General features: G+C 52.4%; 1 protein-coding gene across 2 annotated transcripts in view; it reads right to left on the bottom strand.

The window, feature by feature from the left end:
- The window catches only part of VPS50 (VPS50 subunit of EARP/GARPII complex), a 2,190,829-nt gene that overhangs the window by 584,019 nt on the left and 1,582,731 nt on the right, over positions 1-24,079 (bottom strand). The window lies entirely within an intron of this gene.

Genomic DNA, 24,079 nt, shown 5'->3' with positions numbered 1-24,079 from the left:
TTGTGCAATGGGGACTTACCGGTCCCGCCAGGGTCGGACTACACCGGTAAGTCCCCATTGCACAACACCGGTGCCGGACCCGTTATTGGTGGCAGTCATGGCGCAAATAGCGCCATAACTACCACCAATCTCGGAATGAGGCCCCATATCTCTTACAGAATTAGCAGATCGTGTGAACCACTGCCTGGCAATCACAAGGGTCTCAATTAATGGAGAACCATTCTTCTGAGCATTGTGATAGCCCTTGTTACCGCCACTCAAGAGGTATGAGCCCAAAGTGGGTTCTACGCAGATGTGGGACCTGAGGGGGACTCTTCCTGGTCTGGAAAATCTTGTTTGTCCTTGCCCAGGTTCCGATTGTGTACTTCCTCTTGGATTGAAAGAAGAGAAATACTGAAAGGGCCATGTTCTACAGGCTGATGTCTGCACAGGCAGTTCTCAACGCAGCAACAAGAGACTTGGTGACAACTTTAGATGGACTTTCTCAAGGGTGCTTGGACATCCGGGGCTAACCCTGCAGACCGTATCCAGTAAAAGCTCCTGGACACCAACTAGTGACAATAGATCAAGCACCAGTCTGCAGAATCTAAACCAGATTGAAACATTTGATAAACTGCCTCCTTAACATCTGCCTTAAGATCATAAAATTCACCTCTTCACTCCCGTTCAGGTAGGTGAGAGGCCGCCTCTGACTCCACTGCCCATGGCGCAGGCCTCAAAATATGCACTTGCCATTGGCTAGTCATATTTGCTCTTGACAAATCAGAAATGGTTTGCTGAATATATGTATAGAATTGAGATGACTAGTGACTTTTCAATGGCTAGCTAGCAGTTTATGAGAAACTTTGGCCAGGGCGCAGGATGCATTGGGGCTTTGAGAGCAATGCACCCTCAGGTGAACACTTTCTTGTCCAAAATGTTTTCCATACCTGTCTGGAGAGAAGGTTGGGAATACCGCTGACATAGCACCAGCTGTGGTTGCTTGAACAACTAGACTCTTAGATGTAGAGTCTGAGAGAGAAAGTCAATATATTTTTTCACCAGCTCCTTTCATTCGCTGACAGTAAGGAACACAGCTTCTGCCAAAGCTCCATGATTGGACTTCTTAAGGCCATATTAAAAGGCAGCATTGGCTCTCTTGGAGGAGCTTTGCCGAGAATCCTTTGGGGAAAATGGAGGCTTATATGAGTGCTTGAATCCAAATGGAATTCAGTCAACTTCCTTATCGAAAAGGGTTCACATTGTGGTAAAAATAAAAATATCACCTCTCGATTTGGGTTTGCATCTATGTAAAGACTGGAGGGGGGTGGGGTGTCTGTGGTACTACACACTATATGGTTGGGATCGAGGCACAGAGGCACCCTAGCCAAGGCTATCAAACGGTAGTAGTGGACGATCGACCAAGGCTGAGACTCAAGGGAGGATATGCAGGCTGGTTCTTAAGTACAATGAATCCCCAATCCCCCAAAAAGGAATGTCTACACATTAAGTTATGGGCTACCCAAGTACTTTAAAAAAAAATAACATTAGGTTTAGGTGAATATATACATATAAATAAGACTCACTTTGTACTCAGGAAACTCTACTTCAACAGTTAACACAATACATACAGTACTATGTGGTACCACAGTTATTCTTAGCTTCAGCAATAATGCACCTATTTGTATGTGTCATAAAATGCACTAACATTATTGAGCACTGTTTAACTTCAAAACCACAAATGTAAAAATGCAGGCAAATTACTTTGGAACACTGGCAGAATACTTTTCAGAGTAAAATTCAATTCTGTGTGGAGATCCCCGCCTGGGCAACCTGCAATCAAAGTTAAGTTATACTTTTCGCCCTTAAATGTTCAGTAATTGTCTGCTTTTCTCGTTACAGGTCCCACCACCCCAAAGTACCTAGGAAGCAACAGAGGTGCCGGGAACCAGATGAATTTGAGGCCCATGGATGGACCCTGATGGAGGAAGCCCCTCTTCCTCATCACAGTACCTTTGGTGCCTTGGAAGGCAAAGTGGTGGAGTCTCTCAGCTTTACTCGACGTTGCCCCTCGAGGATGGACCCACTCTGGAAGAAGAACTCACTGTGTCATAGCTGTCGAACAGGTGAAGGAAAGCAAGCAGTGTTGGAAAGGCAGCAGTGATGGTCTGTCGCTTTGGTCTCCTTGGTTGCGTTACTATGCAAGCTTTGGATGTCCCATGAAGATGAAACTCACTGTGGACCCCAACAAGGCTTGGGAGGTGAGGATGAGTTCATTGTTTTTCCATGACCTTTGGTGGCAATGGGTGCAGTGGCAGAGTAGGTGTTGGGTTTTGTCGGTTCGCAAATTGTTGTTGGTTGATTCCTCAGTGCTGCAGCCGCAGCAAGGATGTCATGATGGCTTCTGTGAGCTGGACACAAGCATTGGACTTCTCTGCGGGCCACCACCCGCAGAGAAGGGTTGGACCTTCAGGATTTGTTCCTCGATGCAGAGTGGCGGGAAACCCACCAGCGGGCACCAATCTACAGGCGGTGACACTGGACTTCTGCAGCTGCGGAAAAGTGGACAGATGGCAGGTCTGCAGTGCCACTTGAAGATTTCTTCAGTTTGTTAGAATTTTGCAAGCTCTGGGCGTCGAGCAGCACTATACCAGGGTAGGCCCTCTCCTGGGCGATACTGCAGTCTGGATTTCAACATCACAGACGTCCTCCGGACCCTGGACAACGCCAGTTGACTTATTGGGCTCAAGATTTCTGGCCACTCTTCTTATGGACCCACAAAAATACCTCTGCAGGATGGCAGGCAATCCAGGACACTTAGGGTAAAGAACAGCAGTTGCACAATGTCCACCCGTAGCTACGGGAAGACGTTGCCTGTCCAAGTCCTCTCTTGATCAGTCCTTGAATCAGCACAGCAGCCGTTTGATTAGGTGAAGAGTTGCAGCAGCAGACTTATTCCTCCAGCTGGATTCAGGATATGCCTCACTGAAAACTTGAAGCTTCTGACAGAGGTAAGTGAGGGGTCTTCCAATTTACACAAATCAACCCATTCACTCAGGCTTCAGCTAGGCTCAGTCAGCCAATCACACAATTAGGCATTCATCATGCAGCACCCAATCAGGCTTGCAGGCATTCAGGCCATTCACCCAAAACCAGACACTCAAAACAGTGGATGTATATTGGGGACAACTCACAGCCTTTCAGAGCACACACTGCATTCAATATGTTTCGGACAGGGCTGGCTCAGGCAGACCACAGGCATTGTGACACAACGAAAACCAGAACACAGAATGCGAGTTGACTCCTCTTTCCATTCATTCAGGATTCACCCCTAGGATGTACCCAAAATAAGCAGTCTCTGGGAAAGGCTGCCCCAGAGCCATATATGGTCCTTCATTCCAACATCAAATCAGGGGAAGAGAACAGAGTCAGGGCTTCCCATGACTTCGAGAAACAGGAAGGAAAAGGCAGTGGCAGTGGCCATCTTACCTTTGTTCAGGAAATTAACAGTTACTCACTGTAGTGACTAAAGTACTCTTAGTCCATAGTCCCCTTTCCTCCATACTGTATGGGCGTCCCTCGCGAGGGATGGGAGACGGAACCTTTTTCACAAGAAACATTTTTCTTCCCCTTTAAATTTAGAGGCACGCGGGAGCGCGGCCCTGGGAGAATGCGCTCGCCTGACTACACCCACCGGCGCCACTTCCCAGACCCCCTTGAAGCGTCGACAATGATAGGCATTGCCTACCGACAACAGTATTATTAGGGGGGTAGATGGTGGGACGTATGGAGGAAAGGGGACTATGGACTAAGAGTACGTTAGTCACTACGGTGAGTAACTGTTAATTATTCTTACGTCCCGTCCCCTTTCCTCCATACTGTATGGGTGATTACAACTGAATGTAGCCCCAGGGTGGAGAGGAGCCCCTCCTTAAGAAAACAGGTTTCTTAGAACCGTATGCCCGAATGCCGCTTCTGACCTAGAGGCGGCGTCCAAACAGCAGTGTTTACAGAAAGCCAAAGGGGTGGCCGAGGAAGCCGCCCTGCTGATGACCTGCCCCCGCACATGCCGTTGGAACGCGATGGCCATGGCCTTGGCTCTGACTGCATGGGCATGTAAGATAGCTGGCACTGGTTTGTGCTGCCCCTCATGGGCCCATTGATGGCTGCAATCATCCCCTTGCTATGGAGGCCCTGGATAACCAGGCCTTGACCCAATGAAAGTGACCAACAAGGCGTCCACTATTTCCTCATTGGGATAGAAGGAGAAGGTCACCTTAGGTAGGAAAGCAATGTGCATCCACAGGACGACCTGTGCAAAGTGGTGTAGGGTTCTGATGCCACCAGAGCCTGGATTTTGCTGACTCTGCGAGCTGAGGTGAGGCCCACAAGCAGAGCTGTCCTTATGGTGACCAGCCTGATGTTCGCGGATGCCTTTGACTCAAAAGGTTTGTGCGCTGAGGCGCCCAACACAACATTAAGGTCCCACACCGGGTGTGGCTACTTTATAGGCGTGTAAAGCCTGTGGAGGCCCGCTAGATGTTGCTTAACCATTTACTCTTATATTGGTTCCTAGTAGCCTTGCTTCTAGGGCCCTGGATGATCCCTAGATTAGCCTGACATAGGCTTAAGTGTTTCAGAATGACCTGCCCAGGAGCCATGCTGCGAAGGCTAGCTTGTGAGGAGCAGGGTGGAGTACCCTATCCCCGTTTGGCCCGGAGAGGAGCTGGGCCCAGCAGTAGGTGAATGGTCTGTACCAAAGGCTGAGGAGCTCGGAGAACCACGGTCTGGCTGGCCACCAGGGAGCTATCAAAATGATACTGAGGTGCCGGGATCCCTTTATCTTGCAGATCATCCTGTGGACTAAGGGTGTGGGTGGGAAGGCATATGCTGTTGTTCCATTAGATCTGGAAAGCATCGCCCAGGGAGCCTGAGCCCTGCCCCTGCAGGAGGTTGTCCTTTACTGTTGACCCAGGAGGCAAAAAGATCCACATGGGGATGCCCCCACCTGAGGAAGATCTCCTTTAGTACCAGGTTGTTCAATTGCCACTCATAATTGTCCGCCCCCAATCTGCTGCACCTGTCCGCTTCCAGGTTGGATTCCCACAGGAGGTGGACAGCCATGAGGTAAATGTTGTTCTCCAGAGCCCAATCCCACTTGCCGACTGCTAGGTTGCACAGCTGAGGGGATCTGGTGCTCCCCTGCTTGTTGACATAGTACATGCTGGTGGAGTTGTCTGTCTGAATAAGAACTGTCTTGCCCTCGATAAGAGGGAGAAAGGCCTTAAGAGCCAACCATATGGCCTTCAAGTCCGTAGTAACTGTGACCTGAGGTGCCAGCTGTCGGAAGGGCTTGCCCTGCCTCAGGTTGAAGTTCGCAGACCCCCAGTGGAGGTCAGAGAGGAGAAAGGGTGGAATGTTGACTGGCTCCTCTTGGGAGCCCTTCTCCTGATTCCCTGAGGCTGCGGAATTAAGCTGTAATCTCCGCCTCCTGAGTCTTGTGTGGGGCACGGCCAAAAAGGACCGCTGCCATAAGCCAGTAGGTGTTGATACCACCAGGCCGAGGTCTTGGGCCTGGAGAGGAAGTGAGCTGTAGCTCTCTTGATGGCCACAATCTTGTCCCGCGTGGGAAAGACTCTCACAGAGCTTGTGTCCCAGTTGAGGCCCAAGAAGGTCAGGCTCTGCGTGGGCTGCAGCTGAGACATCTCGAGAATGATAGTGAACCCCAGGTCGTGGAGTGTGTTCATCAGTGCGAGGTAGTATGCTGAACCTCTTCCGGAGAGGTGGTCCGGACGAGCTAGCCATCCAGGAATGGGTAGAACCCTGAGGAGGGCTGCCACTGCATTCATCAACCGGGTAAATACCCTTGGAGCCGAGGTGAGGCCGAAGGGTAGCAGCTTGTATTGGAAATGGAAGCCCATGATCCTGAAGTGCAGTAAGGAACAATGTGGCTGCCAAATCGGGATGTGTAGGTAAGCGCCCTTCAGATCCAATTTTCCAGCAATAAGAGCTGGCGTAACCATATTGAATTTTTGAAGAGGGAGGGAGAGATTGAAGGTGGAAAGGTCCCACACCACTCTCCGGCCAGCCTTGTTCCTCTTCTGTATGGTGAAAAAATCCTGGACTAGCCTAGCTCTCGACGAGCAACCGGATCTCCGCCAGCAGAGTTGCTGTCCCAATCCGTGGGAGTACCAGTAGGCGATACCCTGTGTAGACTACAGAGAGGATCCCGGGTTTCGAATAATTCTGGTGCCAAAATTGCACATGAAAGGCAAGCCTGCCCCCCCCCCACCCCCATCGAAGATACGTGGACACAAAGGGGCGTGTGTCATGATCTCTGCTTCCAAAAGGTCAGGGTTTTCCCAACTCCCTTGGAAGCAGATCCATAACCCAGGTTCCGAGTGCCAACCAGTCCCAATTGGGACCTTTTGGACCCAGTCCTGGCGCCAGTGGCACCAGGCTCATAAATATGCCCAGTCCCAGCGCTGGAAGCGCCGGGCTCATAATGCTTGGGTGGACTTACCTGCAGCAGACCATGCTGCTTACTTGCCTGCCAGTTGAGCCTCTGATCCTCTTCTGTTTGGAACTACTTTTCCTGTTGGGTGGGGCAGGAGCCACTCCCTAGATTCTGAACACTGGAACTCTTCTGGAAAGCAGGAACTCTTTTCTTACCTAGGCATTGCTGTGGAAGGAGACACCTAAGCACTACAGGAGGCTATTTAAACCACACCCGATGGATGAATCTTGCTTTGCGTTATTCTGCATCCTCTGCAGCAGAACGCTCATCGTGTTTTCTGCATCTGATCCTGGGCCTAAGGAAAAAGGCTTACCATCCTGAATCCAGTCTTCAGCAACACCTATAAAGACAAGAAAGAACAGGTTAGCATTACGGTCTTCAGTGACAGCTCTTCACTTACCTGGTCCATCGGCTGTCACCAACGCCTCGCGCTGCATTCCGGCATCTGAAAGACAAAGGCTTACCTACTCTTCGTGCGCTCCGGAGGTCTTCACACTGCATTCCGGCATCTGAAAGACAAAAGCTTACCAACTCTTCGCACGCTCCGGAGGCCTTCGGCGCTGCATCCCGCATCTGAAAGACAAAACAAGGTGCGTTTAAAGACATTGGGGAACTTTAATACTCACGTGCCATTACTCCTTTCCACATCTAACCCAGTGGGTAATCCGGCACCCTGCAGCCGCTCCGAACTTGTACCTGCAAAATAAAAAGACAGTTAGAGCGCATCGTGAAGCAGGCAACAAGCGCTTACTTACGTGCTTCCAGGCGCTTCTATTCATCACACGGGCTCCATCTTCAACTCTCTTCAGCCCGTCATCCGCCATCGCCGGAACCCTGCAAAACAAGAGACATCATTACTAAAGACTTTAAAGACATTAGAATTACTCGAAACTTACCGTTCGTGCAGTAAACGACGGACAGCCGTCCTCTGAAGTCAAGAGGCCTGCTCCCCTTATCCAGTGAAGAAACTGGTTACAGCACCCTGCCCCGAGGCAGATGGAGAGCACAGCGTTCACTTACCTAAGGTGAGAGCGTTAACCTTTGGGGTTCTACAAGAGAAGAGAAAGGGAAGAAGAGAGAGACATTCAATAACCCAATTCCTTAATCCCGTATTTTCTATCTGCAGACATCTTACCCTTCGAGTCAGACATACAGTGCACAGAGGTCCAGCCCAAAGAGCCAGCCGTGTGTTACACATCACCTTTGAAGATACGGTATACGCCCAGTCAAGACCGGCGCCTCTACGGGAATCAGGTGAGCGTTACAGAACGCAAAGCCTACCACAAAACTCCCGTCCAGGCGCTATGGAAACCTCGGATACCGACCAGGTAGCCCAGTTACTTGGGGAACTAAGGGCAGAAGTGCAAGCAGCCTGTCAGGAAACGAACGCTCTAAGAAGGGAACTGATTACTTCCAAGGAGCGAACAGATGATCTCGCTAGACAATTGCTACAGTCACAAGCCGGACAGACCCCGTTACCCGCATCTGGGGGAAATCTTCCTTCTACATCCTCTATGAATCCAGTGCAGATCAACCTACCTGGGAATGTACCTCTGGCTCCGCCCGAACGATTTTCTGGTGACCCAAAGAGGTTTGCAGTATTTATCAATCAGTGCCGGTTGCATTTCTTATGCCGGCCAGCAGCCTTTCCAACTGATCAAGCTAAAGTAGCTTTCGTGCTTTCGTACCTTAGTGGCAATGCGGCAGACTGGTCGATCCCTCTAGTAAATCAAGATGATCCGGTCCTCCATGATTTTCAAGCTTTTCAGCTCAGTATGGAAAAACTGTTCGCAAGACATTCACAGGGGCAGGCCTTGGACAATGAGCTTCTTTCGTTGCGACAAGGTAATCAAGACCTTTTGGCTTATATTGCGTCTTTCAACAGACTGATAGTGGAACCTCAATGGCCTGAGGACAAAAGGATTACACTGTTTTATAGAGGTCTACGTGGAGAGCTCAAAGATGTGTTAGCCCAAGTAGTGAATCCCCCACAAGATTGTTCGGACTATATAGACTTAGTCGTTCAAATAGATCACAGACTGCAGAACAGGAAGGCCGATCGTTCCAAGTTTGATGCTCGAGTATTTTCCAAACCGCCAACTCCTTCCAAAGGAGTAGACTCCGGGGAACCCATGCAAATAGGGGGTCTGAAAGGTCCTCTAACACAAAAGGAGCGGGAAAGGAGTAAACAGTTGCAATTATGCCTCTCTTGCGGAAACTCAGGGCACTTTCTTCGAGACTGTCCGGTGAAACCTGCCAAGAAGGCAGTAGGAGCTGCAGTTACCAAAGTTACAAACTCTGAGCAGGGAAACGACCTCGCCCGACAAGAATAGAGGTCCTCTTGCCAAGCGTGAAAACCAGTTCCGTGACCTCGCATTTCGTGATACCTATGGTCCTCATTAGCCCTGATAATCCGGATCGATTACATGCAATTGAAGCTTGCGTCGACAGCGGTGCCATCGGCAATTATGTGGATCATGAAATGGTTTTGAGGATGAATCTAACTCTTTGTCCCAAGGCTGTAAAGGACGTCATTACTACGGTGGATGGTACGGAGATAGCCTCCGGGCCAGTAACGCATACCACTCAAGAGGTGACGCTAGTAAGTCAAGATGGACACCATGAGAAGATCGTGTTCGATGTGATCAAGGCCCCTCAGTTTCAGATTATTCTAGGAATACCTTGGTTAGAGAAACACAATCCTCTGATCGATTGGCGAGCAAGAACGGTCCAGTTTCCAGAATGTGTCTCTACTTGTCACCCTCCACCTGGTGTTGCACTGGCAGCAATTTCTTCAGAGACTCCCCAGTTACCTCCCGAATACCTAGAATACCAAGATGTTTTCCGGAAGGATCAGGCTAACTCTCTACCTCCTCATAGGTCTTATGACTGCCAGATAGACCTGATACCTGGATCTACTCCTCCTTGTAGTAGAATGTATGCCCTCACCGAGCCTGAGAACCTTCACCTTCGACAATACCTGGATCAATACTTGGCAAATGGGTTTATTCGTCCTTCCAAGTCCCCTGCTTCTTCAGCTTTGTTCTTCGTTCTAAAAAAGGAAGGAGACCTTAGAACTTGTATAGATTATCGCTCCCTGAACCAGATCACTGTTAAGAATAGATATCCGTTACCTTTGACCCCTGAACTCCTGGACCAAGTCAGAAAAGCATGCATATATACAAAGCTGGATCTTAGAGGAGCTTACCACTTGGTACGAGTAAAAGAGGGCGATGAATGGAAGACGGCCTTCCGCACCAAGTATGGGCTATTTGAATATCAGGTCATGCCCTTCAGACTTTGCAATGCCCGGGCCGCCTTTCAATATTTTATGAACGATGTCCTCAGAGAGCTCATAGATGTGTGTGTTGTTGTTTACATTGACGACATCCTCGTTTATTCTTCATCGGAATCCGAACATCGGAAACACGTGAAAATGGTCCTCGAAAGATTGCGTCAACACAAACTTTTCGCTAAGTTGGAAAAATGTGTTTTCAACGTGACTGAAGTTGAATTCTTGGGATTCATATTATCACCTGGCGGAGTGCGTATGGATTCAAAGAAGGTCGATGCAGTTCTCAAATGGCCATCACCATCCTCCGTAAAAGGTGTGCAAAGCATGTTAGGCTTCGCTAACTTTTACCGCAGGTTTATCCCCGAATTCTCTCGAATAGTCCAGCCCATCACTGCCTTGTTAAAGAAAAACAAACGTTTTGAATGGTCTACCGAGGCGGAACAAGCTTTCCAGGATTTGAAGACTAAATTTATCTCTGCACCAATCTTAAAACACCCTCGCCCCGAACTCCCCTACATCGTGGAAACGGATGCTTCAAGTCTTGCCATGGGGGCAGTTCTATCACAAAAGGACCCGGTAACCAATCAGTTGCATCCCGTGGCATTTTGGTCCCGCAAATTCTCGCCTCCTGAAATCAATTACACGATTACTGACAAGGAACTTCTGGCTATCAAGTCTGCCTTTAAGACTTGGCGGCATTATCTGCTGGGGGCCCGACACACTGTTACTGTGATTACGGATCACCGAGACCTGCAATATTTGAAAACCGCAAAAGCCCAATCCTCTAGACAACTCCGTTGGGCATTATTCTTTGCCGAGTTTGACTTCATAATTACCTATCGACCTGGTACAAAGAACGGTAAAGCTGATGCCCTTTCTCGGATGGGAGTGGAAGAACACTTGATCAACCCTAAACCTGTACCAATCATTCCCGAACAAAGAATTCTGGGTGTAATCACCACAGAATCCATAGAGGAAGTTAAGGATAAAGCCAGGCAACTTGTAACTCCAGCAGACATACAGAATTGGCATCTGCAGGGAAAGGACTTTGCAGTAAAGGACAACTTATTGTATTTCCAAGAACGATTATACCTACCCAGCACAGATTTACAGAAAAAAGTAATCTCTTGTTATCACGATTCTTTAATGGAAGGACATCCCGGTATGGCCAAGACCTCAGAAAAGATCAAGCGCTACTTCTGGTGGCCGTCTTGGAAAAATGATATCAGAGACTTTATAATGTCCTGTGGAGTATGCGCCCAAAACAAGAGTCAAAAGGAAAGACCAGCAGGCCTCTTACGCCCTATTGACATCCCACCTCGCCCTTGGCATACGCTTTCTATGGACTTCATCACCGATCTACCTCCATGCTCCGGATACAATACGATTCTAGTAATCGTGGACTTATTCTCCAAGATGGCGCATTTCATTCCGCTCAAAGGCTTGCCAACAGCAGCAACTCTGGTCCGAGAATTTCTCGAAAACATCGTCCGACTGCACGGTTTTCCTTCGGTTCTAATTTCGGATCGAGGTAGTCAATTTATTTCACATTTTTGGTGAAGTTGCTGTCGGTCGGCTCAAATTGATGTGAGACTATCGACCAGTCACCACCCTCAGACCGACGGACAAACCGAGAGGACCAATCAAACTCTGGAACAGTATTTACGCTGCATGCTGCAACAAACTGAAAACCCCGTTTTTTCTTTTGTACGGCAGTCACCCTCGAACCTCGGAGTTGGATCCCCTCCAAGATCTTGAAACACCAGCAGTAGACTACCTGCATTCTACAATCACCCAAGCCTTTAAGGAAGCTGTTTCTCACCTCCAAAGGGCTAAAGAACAATACAAGAAAGGAGCAGATCAACATCGGAAGCAAGCCCCTCAATATCAAGTAGGGGATCAAGTCTGGTTATCCACCAAATATCTACCTCTAAAAGGGCCACGCACATTCAACCCAAGATATCTTGGTCCCTATTCCATCACTACCATAGTAAACCCAGTAGCGGTCAAGTTGGACTTGCCCCCGCACATGAAGATACATCCGGTCTTCCACGTCTCTCTATTAAAACCCGTGCAACCTCAAACCCGACTAACTAAATCTCCAAAACCTATCCTAGTTGATGGAGAACTCGAGTTTGAAGTCAAAAGCATTCTGGACTCCAAGATCTCCAAATCTAAACTATTTTACCTAATTGACTGGAAAGGCTACGGCCTCCAAGAGAGATCCTGGGAACCTGCTGAATATGTCCACGCTCCTCGCCTAATCAAAAGATTTCACCGAACATTTCCTGACAAGCCAAAACCCCCGGAGAAGCCCGGTTTGGGAGGGGCCTTGAGGGGAGGTACTGTCATGATCTCTGCTTCCAAAAGGTCAGGGTTTTCCCAACTCCCTTGGAAGCAGATCCATAACCCAGGTTCCGAGTGCCAACCAGTCCCAATTGGGACCTTTTGGACCCAGTCCTGGCGCCAGTGGCACCAGGCTCATAAATATGCCCAGTCCCAGCGCTGGAAGCGCCGGGCTCATAATGCTTGGGTGGACTTACCTGCAGCAGACCATGCTGCTTACTTGCCTGCCAGTTGAGCCTCTGATCCTCTTCTGTTTGGAACTACTTTTCCTGTTGGGTGGGGCAGGAGCCACTCCCTAGATTCTGAACACTGGAACTCTTCTGGAAAGCAGGAACTCTTTTCTTACCTAGGCGTGGCTGTGGAAGGAGACACCTAAGCACTACAGGAGGCTATTTAAACCACACCCGATGGATGAATTTTGCTTTGCGTTATTCTGCATCCTCTGCAGCAGAACGCTCATCGTGTCGTCTGCATCTGATCCTGGGCCTAAGGAAAAAGGCTTACCATCCTGAATCCAGTCTTCAGCAACACCTATAAAGACAAGAAAGAACAGGTTAGCATTACGGTCTTCAGTGACAGCTCTTCACTTACCTGGACAGTTATAGCGCATCGTGAAGCAGGCAACAAGCGCTTACTTACGTGCTTCCAGGCGCTTCTATTCATCACACGGGCTCCATCTTCAACTCTCTTCAGCCCGCCATCCGCCATCGCCGGAACCCTGCAAAACAAGAGACATCATTACTAAAGACTTTAAAGACATTAGAATTACGCGAAACTTACCGTTCGTGCAGTAAACGACGGACAGCCGTCCTCTGAAGTCAAGAGGCCTGCTCCCCTTATTCAGTGAAGAAACTGGTTACAGCACCCTGCCCCGAGGCAGATGGAGAGCACAGCGTTCACTTACCTAAGGTGAGAGCGTTAACCTTTGGGGTTCTACAGGAGAAGAGAAAGGGAAGAAGAGAGAGACATTCAATAACCCAATTCCTTAATCCCGTATTTTCTATCTGCAGACATCTTACCCTTCGAGTCAGACATACAGTGCACAGAGGTCCAGCCCAAAGAGCCAGCCGTGTGTTACACATCACCTTTGAAGATACGGTATACGCCCAGTCAAGACCGGCGCCTCTACGGGAATCAGGTGAGCGTTACAGCGTGTCATGCTTTTTTTTTTAGGCTGTTGCAGCGGAGGGGGATTGGAAAACTATTTGCCCGCCCCCCTTTTCTTGTTTCCTCCGGTGCTGACTAGGAGAACGGTGCGGTTGTCTGGAACTCCGTACTTGGAAGCCTAGGAACCCACCAAACTCGTGCCCCTTGTCGGAGAGTTGCTGCGATGGGTTGTAGGGCTTGGGCGTGGTCTTTATAAGAATAGATAAAGATTTTGCGGTTTGCAAGCTGTTCTTCTTTTTATCTGATTCCTCATCCTTGGCGGAGTAGAAGAGGCCACTGCCCTCGAAAGGAAGGTCCAATATCCATTCCTGAACATGGGGATAAAACTTAGTAGCCAGGAGCTAGGCCGTCCTCCTCATGTCCGTGGCAGTGCAGATGGCCAGGGCAGAGGTATCAATGTGGGCCACGGTGGACTCCACAATGTCCTCCGCTACCAGCATGGATTCTCCTAGTCACCGCCTTGAAGCGCGCTTGGCTCTGCACCGGAAGTTCTGGGAGGAAGTCCGCAATTTCCCACGAGAGCCCTTGTTTAGTGGCTGCCAAACATGGCATCCTGCCGCAGGTGCAAGGAGGTGTTGGAGTACAGCTTCTTCCTGTACGCCTCCAAGATCTTCTCTTCCTTGTCTAGAAGTGCCAAGGACGAGGTGGGCGAGGACGACTGAGGCTTGGAATAGAGTGATGCCGCAGCTATCACAGAAGAGTGCGGTTGAGGATGCGCTGAAAGCAAGAGTGTGTCCCCCTCCATCTGCCTGTACTTGGCGTCGAGGCGCCGATTGACAGGCTGGGTCGAGTGCGGCTTGAGCCACCCCTTCTTGGCCAGGTCAACTGCGTCTTTCTACATCGGGATCCCCGTTGAGGTAGGGGGCTTTAGGGGGAGGACTTCTGTTAAGACCCTCTGCTTGGGCTGCTCTACCTCAGGCTGAGGAAGGCCCAAATACTCTGCCAAACCTGCAAGGCGTTCATGGAAGGCCCTGGCTGAAGATGGCGTGTCGGGGTCTTCTTCCTCATCCGTGTCTGCCAGGCTCGGGGGTCCAGAGCTGGTGGAGGAGTGCTGGGCGCTGTGGGCTGCGGAGTGGAGGCCAGAGCCAGTGGCTTCTGCGGAGGCTGGTGTGGAACCGCCTGTACTGTGGGAGGCAGGGAAGCCAGAAACGGAGGAGCCGGCTGGGGCAGCTGCATCTGCACTGGGGCCTGAGGCACCAGAGCCCTCGGAGGAATGACTATGAGAGTTGGTGGGGTGTCCTGAGGGAGCATGTCCCTGATGGCATCCCGGAGGATGGCCCCCATCTGGGGAGTTCGCATCAGCCCTAGGAACCTTTTAAAGAACCTGTCTTTGGAGGCTGAAGAGGTGGCAGGTGATAGTGACAGAGTGGCCAAGGGCAGCTGGGGCCGGGGTACACTCTGCCTGGGGTGCAGGGGAAACCTGCCCGGCACTGCTGATGGATAATTGTAGGCCATGTCCCACCTTGTGACTCTTTCCTCCACCCGCTCAGCAAGTTGGAGTATCAGATGAGCGGCCATCTTGCCTGGCGCAGCGGCCATTTTGTCGAGCTGTGTGCCACGTGCCAAAGCCGTGGTGTCTGGGTTGCTGGAACCAGCCCCATCCAAGACGCTTGGTGTTGGCACAAAAGGCCTATCCCGCACCTCAGGCTGTGACCTGAAAGGCGTGTTGCCCTCGGCAGAGCTGCCAGTAGTGCTGCGTGAAGGTGCCCCCTCGGACATGATGCCGGTACTAGGGTGTTGCCCCTCGGGATTAACCCCGGTAAATGAAACTTGCAGCCCCTCAGCAATGACACCGGAAGGATCCGAAGACCCCTTGGCCATGAGGCTGGTAGCTAGACCAGCCTCGGTATGTGTGCCGGTACTAGGGCGTTGCCTCACAAGAGTGATCCAGGTATTTCAGGCCAAGACCTGGTAGGCGTTTCGCCCTCGGCAGATCTGCTGGTAGTACTGCGTATAGGCGGCCCCTCAGACTTATTGCTGATACTAGGGCGTGGCCCCTCAGGTGAAGACCCGGTAAAGGAACCTTCCGGTCCCTCAGCACTGTCACTGGGAGGATCCACTGACCCCTCAGCCTACCGGCCGGTAGCTGGCTTAGCCTCGGTACTTGTGCTGGTATGAGAAGCCGAGCGGTTCCTCCCACACGGGCGAGTCTTTGGAAGGAGTCTCCCTTGCAGGGTGTGCTGGAAAAGAGTGGCCCTACATTGGGCCTGGATCGATGATTGATGAAGTCCTTCCGGTCCTCAGGGGGCGATCTCTGGAAGAGCTCCCTCCACCTGGCTAGTCTGTTCTTCAGAGACCTCGAAGAAACCACATCACACGTGGTACGAGCTTGCCAGCCGTGGTCAGAGCCAAGGCAACGCAGGCGGAGGGCGTGGGGGTCTGAAGTTGGAAAGAGCCCATCGCAGGATGGACACCTGCTGAGCCCTGTAAAAGACGACATGCGCCGGGGAAGAGCGTGACGCCTGAGGACCAAGTACCTGAGTGATAAACAGACAGAAAGACAGAAGAGAAGAAGTATCCGCGCATGGAATTACATGGCCAAAGTCAAACTCAGGAGAATTCGGCCTGTTCCCGTTGACATGGAAAAGGGGACTGAGGAGTGGCTTCAGTGGGCAGAGCCAGGCGAGTGCATGCTCCCAGGGCCACAACCTCGCACGCCTCTAAATTTAAAGGGGAAGATTTATTCTGGTGAAAAAGGTTCTGGCTCCCATCCCTCGCGAGGGACACCCATACAGTATGGAGGAAAGGGGATGGGACGTAAGAGTATCCATTGATACCTGTGACAGGGCTTGGGTGTCCCCAAAATGGGGGAGACACAGGACTCCTGTGAAATCAGCATGTAGCTGCCACCAGCCCATACCATGCTCTGTGGGGCCAAGCACAGGTGCCCAAAAAACACGCACTAGGGGTACCAAGGTGTACACCTACCCATGGGTGCCATAGGGGTATTTCATGGGTCTTATTCACCAAGAAATAAAAGAATGAAGAGCTGCAGTGCGAGTGGGGGGGCAAACTGGACTCGTGTGCAGAAAACAAGTAGAAAACACAGACTAGTGAAGGCCATGTCCCTCCCCTGTCCCTCTAAAGCATTTCCAGCATCACAATCTCAATGCCAATGTTCACTCTGGGGCATACTGTGACGCTAATAACCCTTTTGGTGGAGACACTAAGCATGGAACGGGGGCCAGTCTCAATGAAGACCATTGATCCTACTCATGGGGTTCTCACAGTCGACACTGTAACCCATTTGGGCGTGAGGGAACCAATTTTGAAGAATCCCTGCCTGCCTTGAAAGGCACATGGGTTCCCATTTGTGTTTTCAGCGCTCATGCTGGAGCAGTCAACGGCACTGCCTTGCAAAAATGTTAATCATTTGGAGTCTAAACTGCTCCCTCTGTTCCACCGAGGAAGTTCTAGAAGGAAATGTGACTTGCCTTTACCCATTCAGGGAAGATTCTGACAAGCCGTCCCAATGGCATCTATCAATTTTATGAAGATGAAGAGAAGTGTTGGTACTCGCTTCTCGAATTGGAGTGCTTCCTGTGGTTTTTGCTCCTCTTTTTCAGCCATTCGGGAGATTTGTATCTCTCGGCTATCTCCAAACTTCTACGTTACAAGGAATTTCTTTTGGAGAGTGTACTTCCTGGAGATTTGGAAGCTGATCGAGCTGAGTCAACTTCACCACTCTTTCTTTCAAGGCCTACAGGTTCATGGACTGAAAGGAACCGAAATTGGTTATGTCATATTTGATTAACCAGGCACCATATACAACTGTGTTACAGACCAGTCAATTACGCTTTTGAATTGCAGCTGGTGCAGCGCAAACATTCTGAGGGTTTAGGAGTAGACATTGTAAGGATTGTTTTCTGTGAGAAAACTGTGACACACAATGTTCTGTGAAGCATGCTGAGCGCAATGAAAAAGGAACTGAGGTCAGAGGATACGAGAGGTAGATATGGATCCTCAACATTCTATTAGGTGACTAGAAGTGAAAGCACCGAGGTATCCAGACACCAGAATCGCATAGTACTCCCTGCTGGGAAAAAATTCTGCGATCCAGCTGACACTGCAGGAATATATCAAAGATGACAAATGTGTGAGTGTACTTGTACCCTATCCATTAGAAATGTTTTTATAGAGGTAGGAAGAATTTTGCCTTTTAACACTTGTCACCATGTAATGGATCGGGAAGTGGACTTGCAGGTGCCATGCAAGGTCTCAGGCACTATTCCCATATGGAACATGTATGGGACTTGGAAACGGACATCTGGTCCTTGTAATGCTGGTTGGGTTCATGTGAAAATATTCACTCGCAATAATATAAAGAATAATCAAAAATAGATCAGCGATTTGATAAAAACACAAGCATGGCATCAGCCTTATAAGGAACAAGTTACTTACCTGTAACTGTTGTTCTCCAGCATGGGTCTGGCATGGATTCACATGCTCATGAATATTCCCCGTCGTCAGGCTGGGAATCCTCGGTAAAGAAAAAACCAGTATCAGTTTCGTTTCTGATCTGTCTTTCGTAGTAATAACCAATCACTGGTCTCTGCGTCATACTGACCACAGCCAATGACTGCCCTCTACCTAAGCACCGCCTCTGGCAGCCATCTTCAGATTTGGAAGCACGTGAAGTGGCAGTATGACCAAGTGAAGAGCCGCAGAGGGGTAGGCGGGAGGGTTCGCATGTGAATCCATGCCAGACCCATGCTGGAGAACAACAGTTACAGGTAAGTAACTTGTTCCTTCTCCAGCATGGGGTCTGGCATGGATTCACATGCTCATGAATAAAGAATACATAGCAGTACACACATGCACAACCACGGGAGGTGGCAAAGGCTCAACATTAAGCATCACATCAACTCAACATTAAGCATCTTACCTCCTCACCAGGCTCACCTCAGGCGAACAGGTTGCGCAGCACTGCTTGGCCGACCCTGGACTCCTCCCTGGAATCCCGGTCGACGCAGTAGAATTTCGTGAAGGTGTGCGTCGACCTCCACGTAGCAGCCCTGCATATGTCCAGCAGGGGCACACCAGATAGGAACGCCGTGGTAGCTGCGATCGCTCTGGTGGAATGGGCTCTCGGACGGCCAGGCAGCGGTCGGTTTGCCAACCGGTGACAGTACATGATACAGCCGGAGAGCCATCTGGAGATGGAAGCCTTCGAGAGAGCCTTCCCCTGATTGACAGGTCCAAAGTTCACAAAGAGTTGTGACGTCTTCCGAAAACCTTTCGTGCGGTCCACGTAGAACTTCAGCGCTCTAGCTACATCCAGCGAGTGCAAAGTCCTCTCAGCCGGCGACGAAGGCGACGGGAAGAACACAGGTAACACCAAGGGTTCGTTGAGATGAAAGTCCGACGGTACCTTGGGCATGAAGGAGGGGTGCGTCCTGAGCACTACCCTCGTGTCGTGGAAAGTCAAGTACGGGGCCTTGCAGGAAAGGGCCTGGATCTCTCCCACTCGTCGTGCGGAGGTGATGGCCACGAGAAAAGCTGTTTTCCACGATAGAAACTTCAACGGGGCCGAGTGCAGAGGCTCGAACGGAGGTCCCATGAGTTTGGTCAGTACCACGTTGAGCTCCCACGCCGGGGCCGGAGCCTTCACCGGCGGGAACGATCTGAACAGTCCCTTCATGAACTCTTTCACCAGACGATGAGACCACAAGGACGTCCGGCCCGTGGTTCTGGTGTATCGGGAGATCGCAGCAAGATGAATCTTGATGGACGCGTGTGCCAGACCAGCTTTGGCCAGCGTCAGCAGGTACGGCAGCACTTGGGGAGCCGTAATCCGTAGAGGGTTAATCTTCTGTGCGTGGCACCAGACAGAGAACCTCTTCCATTTGTGTCCGTAGCATTTAAGAGTCGAGGACGCCCTGGCCTTTGCAAGAACCTCTCTGCAATCGGCCGGTATGTCGTATCCTCCAAACTCTAGCGCTGCAGGAGCCAGGCCTGCAAGTTCAGCGACTTCGGGTCGTGGTGGAGGATGGCGCCTCCTTCCCTGGAGAGTAGATCCGCGTCCGCCGGCAGCTTGATTGGCGGGGACGCCGACAAGTCCAGAAGGTCCGGGAACCATATCTGCCTCGGCCACGCAGGTGCGACGAGGATCATCCTGCACCGTGACCTCTTGAGCTGGTTGACGAGCCGGATTAGCAGAGGCAAGGGAGGGAACGCGTAGAGGAACAGGCCCTCCCAGGGGAACGAGAAAGCATCGCCCATGCTCCTCGTCTGGGGAAACCTGCTGGCGAACCTCCGGCACTTGGTGTTCGTCGCCGTCGCGAACAGGTCGATCTGGGGTGTGCCCCACCGTCGGAAGAGGCGATCCACCAGATCCTGCCGTAGTTCCCACTCGTGGCACGAGCGCAGCTCCCTGCTGAGTGAGTCGGCGATGGTGTTTTTTATCCCTGCCAGATGAAACGGCACCAGAAGAATCCCTTGGGCGACGGCCCAATGCCACAGGTCCTGCGCCTCCTTGGACAGCGCTGGGGACCTGGTTCCGCCCTGTTTCCTGATGTAAAACATGGTGGTGGTGTTGTCGGTGAAGATCCTCACCACCTTGCCCTTGAGGGACGGAAGGAAGGACCTGAGGGCCCAAAACACTGCACGGAGCTCCAGGACGTTGATATGCAGGGACTTCTCCGTCGGGAGCCAGAGTCCCCTTGCGTGCAGATTTTCGGTGTGCGCTCCCCACCCTTCTAGGGAGGCATCCGTGGTCACAGTCACCTGGTGGGCTGGGGTCTGGAAGTCCATGCCCGCCGTCAGATGCGCGCGGGTGCCCCACCACCGTATCGCTCGTCGGAAACTCTCGTCGAGCTTGATCCTTTCCTCGAAGCTGCCCGTCGTCTGGATCCAGCGCGCATCCAGGAACTCTTGCAACGGGCGCATCCGGAGCCTGCACATGGGAATGAGGTAGATGCAGGAAGACATCATCCCGAGGAGGGACTTGATGGACCTCACCTTGGCCGCGTCGGCCACCAACATCCGTTGCACCTTGCCCAAGATGGTCCTGGTCCTCTCCTCCGACGGGGAGGCCAGAAGGGACACTGTGTCGAGCCTCGCTCCCAGAAACAGTGCGACTTGCGCGGGCACCAGGTGGGATTTGGCGTAGTTCACGGAGAATCCCAGGTCCGTGAGGAGTTGGACGGTCCTTGCCGTGTGGACCACGGCGAGCTCCCTCGTCTTGGCGCGGATGAGCCAGTCGTCCAGGTAGGGGTAGACGTGAATCCCCTCGCGGCGCAGCTGCGCCGCCACCGGTGCGAGGCACTTGGTGAAAACCCTGGGTGCCGACCGCAGTCCGAAGGGAAGGGCTTTGAACTGGTAATGACGCCCTTGGACCACGAATCTGAGGAATTTTCGGTGCCCCTTTAGGATGGGAATGTGGAAGTAGGCATCCTCCAAATCCAACGACGATAGGAAGTCTCCTTCCTCCAGCTGACCCAGGACGTGCTGGAGGGTGACCATCCGGAACTTCTGCGCCTTGATGAACTTCTTTGAAACTCGAGCGCGTGGCCCCGGGCCAGGGCGTCCAGCACCCAACGGTTGGTGGAGATGGACTCCCACACGCTGACGAAGCCCGCCAGCCGGCCTCCCACCGGGGTGCTTCGGTGGGGGCCCGACCCCACGGCCGGTTCAATCCTGCTTGGACGCGGCCTTGCCGCCTTGGCCTCCTTGGCGACGACGGCGGGGGCCGCCAGACTTGCCTCGTCCTCTGTAGGCCTCTTGCGACGACGAGCGGGCCGCTTGACGGTAGGAAGCGAAACCGCCGCCGGAACCTTTGGAGGCGCCCTTGCCTCCGCCGCTCCGAAAGGGCGTCTGCCGTTGCTGCAGTACTCCAAGGGCCCGGGCCGTCTCAGTATCCGCCTTGATGGCCTGAAGGGAATCGTCCACTGTCTTCCCAAACAGGTTGTTCCCGTCGAAGGGCATGTCCAGGACCCTGGTCTGGACGTCCTGCCGAAAGTCCGTAGCCTTGAGCCATCCGCGACGTCGAAGGCAAACGCCGTTGCCCATCTGGCGGAACCCAGTGTCGGCGATGTCCGTCGCCACGGTGATGGCGTGGTCCGAGGCCACCTCACCTTCCTGCAGGATCTCAAGGGCCTCCGCCCTCTTGTCGTCCGGCAGAAAATCCAGCAGGGGAGCTATCTTGTACCAGAGTTCCCTGTCGTAGCGGGCCACGATAGCCAAGGCGTTGGCCGCTTTAATCGTCGTCGCCGCCGACGAGATGACTCTGCGTCCCATGGCATCCAATTTCTTTCCCTCGCCGTCCGGCGGGGAAGTCGACGTGGAGGCCGCACCCCCCCCCGCTTTCTTCCTGGCTGCCGCGGAGACGACGGAGTCCGGGGTAGGCTGCGCCCGGAGGCATAGGGGGGCCGAGTCCGGGACCCGGTACTTTTTCTCGTACCGGTCTCTTTTCGCTGGCGTCGTGGAAGGGTTCTTGAGGAGGGAAAGGCCCTCATCCCAAATGTCGTCCAACAGAGGCACTGCGAGGACCGTCTTCCTCTTGGTCTCGCGCCGTTGGTAAAGGAAGCCTTCCTTTTTCTTCTCCTCAGGGCAGAGTTGGAAAAGCTCGGATGCCCTGGCGATCATTGAGTGGAACGATCCAATCTCGTCGGGCGGAGAAGCCCTGGTGGGAGGCGACGACGGAAAATCCTCGTCGTATGCCTCGTCGTCCGTACCCGTCGCTGCCGTGTCAGTCCCCGTATCATCCCCTCGGGTGGACGGGGAGGAGGGCTGGACGGGGCGCGACGGTTGAAAAGGAGGCGGTGGATGGATCCTTCTTTTCTTGGTAGGGGGAACACCAGAAGGTCCCGGTTCTGGATCCCCCGACGGGAGAGGTTCCTCCGTCGGTAACGGTAGTCTCGTCCTTATCTCGGAGCATAAGGACTGTATAGCCAACAAAATGGCCGCTGAGTTGTCTTGCGGCGCCGGCAGAGGGGAATCCGACGGGCGAGCAGGGGCCCCGTCGGTATCCTCGACGATGTCGTCGTCGTCACCTGCGTCGGGGCCCATTCCGACGGGCTGGTCTTGTTCCACGCCTAGGCCGTGGCTTAAGACCTCGATCAGTTCCTCTTCTGAGGTTGAGGCCGAATCTACGACGACGCCCTGCCCCCCCTTCTTCCCCACGGAGGGTTTCACGGGGGTCCTATCGATGGGCACGAAAGAAGACTCCCTCCGAGGAGGCAGGGAGATTCTGGGCCCCGAGGCCGCCACCACTGGTGCAGCCTCCACAGGCTGGGCCAGGGCCGCCGCGACCGTTTCGATAGAGGGCTTGGTCGAATGGATCAAGGCCTTCACCACCTTAGGTGCGCTCACCGCCTTATCCTTGAGGGAGCGGGCACTGCCACGCTCCTCCTCTGCCTTAGAGCTCGACCGGGGTCTCTCCAGGAGCTTCGCCGGGTGCTCGGCCTTCCTCTTACCCGACCCAGAGCGTTGGCTCGTGGTTGATGGTGCCGGGGAGGGTGCGCCCTGCCTGGCGCCCGTAGAGCCCGACCGTTCGGCGCTCCCGGTGCCAGCGGACTCGCGGTGCTTGGCCTTATGTTGGGCCCCCGTCGCCGGGGCGCCCTCAAAGGTCTTAGAAGACCGCTCAGATTTCTTCTTCTTCTCGCCAGACGGGCTCTTACCCTCCAGCCAGCTGGCGAGACGTTGATGGCGGTCCTTCATGGTCCGTTCCGACATGTTGCCGCAAAACGCACAGTCCTTCTCCACGTGCGTCTTGTCCCCATGAAGGCAGTAAAGGCAGAAAGAGTGTTCGTCCTCCTTGAAGACGTTCTGCAGCTGGCATCCAGGGCAGGCCCTGAACAGCTTTCCGGGCGTCGAGCTTCCCTTCTCCTGGGCCATCTCCGAGACCGGGCCTGAGAAGCTTCTGGAGTCCTCCGAAGTGTAGCTCGACGAAATCTTCACCCTTGAGGGGCACAGATGAATCCGACACGGGTCCCCGTTGATCGGATGTAGGATCGGTGGAGCTTGAGGCTCTTTTGACCGAAAGAATCGAAGTTTTTGTGAAAAAGCGCGAAAAAATAGCACTAACGCTCGAGAGCAATAGCACGAGGATCCCAACACATGAACGTGCGGTAAAAATCTGAAGATGGCTGCCAGAGGCGGTGCTTAGGTAGAGGGCAGTCATTGGCTGTGGTCAGTATGACGCAGAGACCAGTGATTGGTTATTACTACGAAAGACAGATCAGAAACGAAACTGATACTGGTTTTTTCTTTACCGAGGATTCCCAGCCTGACGACGGGGAATATTCATGAGCATGTGAATCCATGCCAGACCCCATGCTGGAGAACTGGGGTGTGTCCCGGACAGGAAAAAAAAGGTCCCAGGAATAGTAGGAGGATGGCATTTGAAGCAGGAGTGATCCTTCGGGGAGGAATGACCTCAGGCTGGGCTGGGTCGCAGGTTACGGTAGGGCCTCAGGACAAGGATGGCTTTGAGGAGGGGAAGGCAACACAGCACGGGTGGAGCGCAAGCAGGGATGGTCATTAAATTGGAGATAGGAAGCAGGGTCAGTATGACCCTCGGGGAGGCTGGGCTTCTGTCAGAGTAAGGCCTCTAGGCCAGGCGTAAGGTGAAAGTAGTGGCCATGCTTTCATTATAGAAAACCGATGGGAGCATAGCTCAAGCAGAACATCCCAACCATGCCATGCATCAGGGGTTCGATACCCCTGTTAGGTCTCCTCAGCACTTCTCTCCCCCGCCCCATAAATACCTAGGTCGATATACTGAGCATCTCACTATGGGTAACAGTGATGCATATAAGCACTCACAAAGTGGA

The sequence above is a fragment of the Ambystoma mexicanum genome, chromosome 2q (genome assembly GCF_040938575.1).
Source record: "Ambystoma mexicanum isolate Mex_15411 chromosome 2q, UKY_AmexF1_1, whole genome shotgun sequence".
In the NCBI taxonomy this organism is placed as follows: domain Eukaryota; kingdom Metazoa; phylum Chordata; class Amphibia; order Caudata; family Ambystomatidae; genus Ambystoma; species Ambystoma mexicanum.
The sequence above is the reverse complement of the archived record's forward strand: the minus strand, read 5'-3'. Positions and strand labels throughout refer to the sequence as shown.